Raw genomic sequence first — 6,834 nt, forward strand, 5'->3', positions numbered from 1 at the left:
TCTCTCTCTCTCTCTCTCTCTCTCTCTCTCTCTCTCTCTCTCTCTCTCTCTCTCTCTCTCTCTATTTTTCTAAATTATATACATAATTTTTTATAGTGCACATTTGCAATACAAAATTTCGTAAAATAATCAAATCTATAAAATAGTCTTAATTTTATGCAAAGATGTTCTTCATAAAAAAATCGCAATTGCAGAGATCATCGTGGATCATCTGTCTGCTTGCCTTAATTAATACATCGGATTTATAGCATACCTGAGCGCGTTACCTGGATGTAGGAGTGGGGTGTGACAAGCCTTTCCGCTGTGCAAGATAAATTTTCTGCGAAGAGGAGCTTTGCTAATAGAAAAATACGTACGCCGAAAAAGGAGCACGCGACTCGAATGTAATTGACGCGTGATTCCGGTTTGCAGAAAGCTGGTCGATGCCGCGTCCCGCTGCTGAGGACGGCCCGTTCATTCCGTAATACGCTTAATGAGGGCCCGTTAATTACGCTAATGAATCCCAGAATCCCTTCGGCTTATACCTGGATTGCCGCGCTGATGAGCGAGAAGCCTGCTGCCTTGCGGCCTTGGTATAAGTTTTTTTCGAGATATATCACGCATTCTTCACCCACCGATTGCTACTTCTTACTGATGGCGTGGAGATGTTGATTAAGGTGTGAAGAATGAGATGCCGAGATACTTCGTTATCCTAAATAAATAAAACGCCTTTGATATGGGATTAAGGTATTTCATTGATACTCACGCTTTATATGCCTGGAATTTTCTGCCAAGTCCATGAAAATTTCAAACACAATGCCTGATTTTCATATTTTGATTTCCATGACGCGCTCCGGATATATAATTAAATTCCAATGAGCTTTAATTTATACTACAGCGCAGAAATAAAATTCTTAACGTTCTAACGAGTCTTCTCGTCTCGCAGCCAATAAGATTTATATAACCTGATTGAGCAATTTATACTTTTTCCTCCTTCTTGTAATAAACACTGTTGTACTATATGAATGTTTTATTAATTATTGTCAATAGATCTTTCTCTTGCATAAAGGGTTGCAAATAATATGATAAAAACACAGATGTTTCTTTGTAAAATCCATGCTATAAAACAAAATTCTTTTTACAAATTTAATATTTTTATTAGCATATAAGGAAGTGAAGTTATTTTTTGCAAAGACATTTTGTTCACCTTCGGTCTTCTACGTCCCATTCTTTCCTTTTCTCGCAGAAGGTGTTTCCAATCGTTGGATTGAGCTTGGCATTCGAATTGCCGGTAATTCCGCGAGGTTAATAACACAGTGAGACTAAACTCCGTTTTTTTCTGGCACCACGATATTCACGAAGGTGTTTCGTGAACTCGCTTATCGGCTATATCGAGCCGAGTCGACGAAGTTGCCTTCGTGACTGCAGTTAAATGTACGCCATTAGCGTTACTTACTGGTCGGCCCAGTCGTCGTCGTTATTACATGTGCACCGCGCATATCATTTTAACGATAGGGAAAACGTTTTCTTCGATTCCACTCAATAGTAAAAAGTAGAGCATCGCATTGCCTGTCTCATTGTGTCTCGGTGTTTATTAAGAGTATATCGCCCATATCTTCAAGATAAAGTAATCTTTTGAGGAAATTACAAACAATCTATATTGCATATAAAAGTGAAAATAGTTTGACGTCGATTCACAGAGCTTAGATTTAACAGTCATTCACTTTGAAGTGTATATTCCAGCAAATGTGACAACGTCAAATGACATATTAATGATGTATTATTGACGTTAGAGGTGTCATTAATTTTTTTCAGAAGTTTACTTAATACATCGTTTGACGTCATTCTGCTACTTGAGAGTATTTTTGTCTGTGCTCTTATGTAAATATACGATATTGCTGTCATTAATAAAGAGAATTAAATTAAAAATAATTAAAAAATAATGACAGAAGTTTCAATTTTTGTATATATGTATTTCAAAAGAATGCTGCAAAGTTTTATTGTAATCCATACAGAGATAAAAGTTTAGAAGAACTCAGAAATTTTATAAAATAAGATAAATAGATTACAAAAAGATAATGTTAAACTAAAAGTATGTTGTTATTGAATTATGTCGTATAAATACCATACGTTTTTATACCAGAAATAGGAATATTAACGTATTTATAATTTTCAGTCATCATTACAGAGACTACACAAGCAATATATCCTTCATAATAAAAGATATTCAAAAGCAACACTATTTTCTTTCAGAATTCATTGCGATCACTCTTGAATTTTTGTTCACGTGATAATTATTGTTGAATAATAAAATTTCGTCAAAAAGTTATTTGCAAGCGTCAAGTATGCATCGAGCTCGATAGATTACTTGCAGAACCGGAGAACCTTCGAGCAGAAGGCAGGTCACGTTGCTGCGAGTGTGTTACACACGAAATTCGTGTATCTCGTGCAGAAATGACAATGGCCGAAAGCCAAATTACATCTGTGTGCCACGCACGAAATGCGGCGACCTTGGAGCCTCCAGAGGTTCATTCGACAACGACGTGGGATCAAAAAGAATGAAGAAACATGAACTAGTGATGCCTTGGCGCTTTTTATATCTGCCGTCTTCTGTCCCCTTTCACCAATTCGTACTCACCGAAGAGGCATGCATGTTCCCAAGAGGGAGTAACTTTTCAATCGAGCCGAAGAGGCCACCGTCGTTACGCGTTCTCTCAATAATGGCACGATAATTCCTATCGTGACAGGAGTTACGCAGAAGTTACGCAGGAGTTACGTTAACCGTAATTTATTTCGTGCGCGGTCCGAACATTACACGTCATCCTATGGTCGCCGCGAATAGTTATTAGGGCTTAAAGAGCACGGGCACTTACGCGAAATAATAACGCGGCTACATTCTCAAGATAAACTCTTCGAAGGCACCCGCGGTCTTTAGACTGTAATAACTGTGATAACTTAAAGGCGACGCGGCGGGCGAATATAATAGCAATACTCCGTTCAGGATATCTGTTTAACTTGCTTTCGAAAATGCCCTCCGTCTCATTATAACAGAGCTTACGTATGTTTGTCGGCGTCATATTCAGATGACACAACTTTCGCAACTTTTCTCATCACGACCACACACGTAATAAGTGTGCAATTAAATAACTAGAAATTTATTCTATTCTGATCATTTTTATAAGCTAATGTTATGGGATCCTAACTATGAATTATTCTATTAATAATTCTTATTATTAATAAAGTCCCGATTGACCACGTTATATGCTCCATCGAGATTCAGGACACGATAACAACACTTTATACAAAGTTAGATGATTAATTGGGACGAATCTGTATAAGAACCATGGGATAAATTTCTAGTCGGGAAAAAATAGAAATGGGAGCTATTGTATATTTAGGTTTCTAACTTTTAGAACGAGCCAATCATTCGACTTCCTATATAGTTACATCCCTTCACTCTTCACGCCGAGAAAGTTCGTACAGAAATTAAGGCGACGAGTCTTTAGCCTTTACCACGACGACTTTAATTGCAAGTAATTGTTTCGAAGGTCGGAAGCGGCCTGTAAAGACGCGAGCCTACGCAATTGACGGTCACACCACGCGATAATACAGGATGATCGCGTAACAACGTCGTGTGCAGAACTCTCACTGCGTCCAGGCGTGATACGATAGTAAATAATCGATGGACATAAATTCGCTGTGAACGAGCGCGCGATGAAAAAGCATAACTGCATCTATTTTCCTAGGCACGTCGTTGAATAGACTACGAGAGGAGTTTGATAGCTCGTAATCTCGCGATCACCTATTTCCGCGGCCGCTTCCATCAATTTATATTTAAATTTAACACTTGGCGCGCGCGTCACGGAAGAGCAAACACCATGGCGCGGTGTATTAAAAGGTAGGTTAGAATAGTTTATCTCGTGCGCGCGGGTAATGAAACATCGTTATTATCGTTATCGATCGGTGATCAATAAACACAGATAGGGATCAAAGGAAACTTTGTATAATCACTTTATTAAACTCCATATTATAATTGATCTTTGTCGGCAATACGTCCTTTGCTGCGGGCTCTTTTATAAAGTAGCTCTTTTATAAAGTAATTGCATTAACTCACGAACGAACGTGCATTCGTTTATAAAAGAAAAAAACCGTGCCTTGCGCAAGCGATGAAATCACGGTAATGGTTTTCCCGCGATCCGCTTGGCCTTTCTTGGCAGATCGGATGTCAGCAAGGACAATCCGCAGATTTGATTTTTGATCATCGTAGAAATGCGGAAATGACGAAAAATTAAATATTTTAAGAACTCAAGTAGACTTCAGTGTTAAGTCAAGTAAGTGTCAGTTACGTATACATACATCGCGTTGCTCTGCTAAGAATTTAATGTTTTAAATTTATTCATGATAGACACAATACGCGTACATTATGAAGTTGAATTAATACTACTGATTTATACTACTTCAACCACTGAATAAGACTCTATCAAGTTCTTGTCCAATTTTTATGCAGTGATAAGATGCAATTTTTACCACTGATAAGAATGCATTAATAATAGACAACAACTGGATGAATGTCAACTCAAACTGCATATATTTCTACCAGAGTGTTTAACACTCGTTTTCCTGTTATTGAAGACGAAGAAATGTCTTGTCCTACTATATTTATTGTCAATACCCACATCCCTCATGCTTCATTTTGCGCTGGTCGGGCCGCTTCTTAAAGGACTGTCACACCGTATTGCGGTGTGCATCAGTAAGCGAGAGCAGAACAGCATTAATGTATAGAAGGTAAGATCGGTGTCATCCCTTTCACGAGGACAATACCTCCAAATCCGATTTCCGAAATAATCGTGTTAAACGTGGCTCAGAATTTGCCGGGGGGTCGAGTGGCCTACTCAATGGCCGATGTTTACCGGTCCCAGTGTAAAGAGGATTACCGCGTGCATATCCGTTGCACACGAAAGAGTGTGCGCCCCGTCGGTCTCCCGCAGGGAAAGAGAGAGGTACGTGACGCGGGGCGTGATCTCACGGCATTCTTACGATGTCCTTGACAATGAGATGAGGACGCTGAGCCCGGAAACGAGGCCAGCTCGCAGCTGTCGCATGGCGATGATGCCTGAAGGATCCTGTAGGAAATTAGACATTCGTGCTTGGAATGTCCTTTTTCTGTCAAGAATTACTTGCAACGAATATCAGTCCTGTATCAATTGGTGAATTTTGCAATTCACAAAAAAAATGTACAGGGTGAGTCATCTAACGTTACATTCTAAAGTATGTCTGTTGTTTTTTTTATATTAGAGGAAAATGTGTAGCTTGAAGGGATAAATATTATAGTCAGCTGAGAATCTGTTCCAACAACAATAATTTTTATTCCTTACATCTTTTTCTTTAATATAAAAAACAACAGAAGTATTTTGGAATTTAACATTAGATAACTCGTGCCATATATATATATATATATATATATATATATATATATATATATATATTTGTAAAATAATTACTACTCACGTACACAAGATTTTCTGAATTGTTAATGCTTTTGCATTACATGCTAGAAACGTTAGAAATCTAAATATGAGTATAACTATAATTGCACACGATATTTAACACAACTTTCAAACTTTTAAACATTATTATTTATATGTTAATGTCATCCATTGTTTCTAACGTGCCAGCACGAACCGTTGTTTTCCATAATTCCACGTTACAAGTGCGTGACTGAAAATGTTGAAAAATAATGGCGAATGTGACGTGCAAGAGCCACCGTGATTTTCACCGATCTATAGATGAGTATCTCCTCAGTAAAAAACATGGAGCACTTTCGAAAATCTCGTGACTCTTCTTCCTCGCGAAAATATCTCCCAGACGAGGATAGCCGCACTCGTTGGCACGAGGCAGTACGCGGCAGAAAGAGCGAGAAAGAGAGTGCCTCTCGCAAAAGGAAAACGGAATCGAGGGTAAGCCAGAGCGTGGCCATTTTGTCTGTTTAGTTCCACACGGAGACACCCGATGTATGGGTGCCACGGTGCGTATAATCGCTAATGCTCGAACCCCCTTATCCAACCTGCGGGGTGAGCAGAGGGTGAGCCCCCGCTAATCTACTAGGTACCTCTCGCTCTTTTCATCACCAGCTCCCGAATAGACCTCGTGAGATCTCGATGCCGACACTGCTCTCGTGCATATAGCATGAGATAAACGTCGATACGTGACGTGATGAAAGTCAGGGCAGTGTTTCCACGATATAATGACGTATTTAAGAAACGTTCTACATAGAATTTTTGTGTCTCCATGACTGTCAGTAATTATAGCGCGGAATTGTTGTCTTGGTTGTGTACGATTTTATTTTACGCCAATAAAATGGAAACGATAAAACAGATATGTAAAAGCCAAATAGGATGTTGATATCATTAAATTTCATATGTCATATCCAAGGAAGGAATTTACATTGCTCATTATTTTTATACGTATACTGTTATTCCCTCGTTTCCATTTGCGAGTGTACACGTCGGAAAGGATTACTTCCAACGATCAATCGCGGACTGACATGATCGATACATCCGCGGATCCTGAGAGCCATTTTGTCTCATCCCTTTTCCCGCGGCCTTTAGCTGACCGTACTTCCATGCGATACGCGCGTCCTTTTTGCGGTCTTTTGTGAGAAATTTGCTGCACGAAAACCCACTTGGTCCATGTCACCGGTTTTACGCTTCGGTGCATCATGAGCCCCGTGTTCCTCCTCGTTCGCACGAGGCCGAGCTCGAAGAATGGATGGAATTGGCCTTTTCCATTTTCGCACAGAGTGCCAGTCCATAATACGCTTCTACGAGCGAGAGAAACCTCACGGTATGTCAAATG

This window comes from Odontomachus brunneus, unplaced genomic scaffold, assembly GCF_010583005.1.
Source record: "Odontomachus brunneus isolate Ranch 3 - 2012 unplaced genomic scaffold, Obru_v1 Obru_scaffold_115, whole genome shotgun sequence".
In the NCBI taxonomy this organism is placed as follows: Eukaryota; Metazoa; Arthropoda; class Insecta; order Hymenoptera; family Formicidae; genus Odontomachus; species Odontomachus brunneus.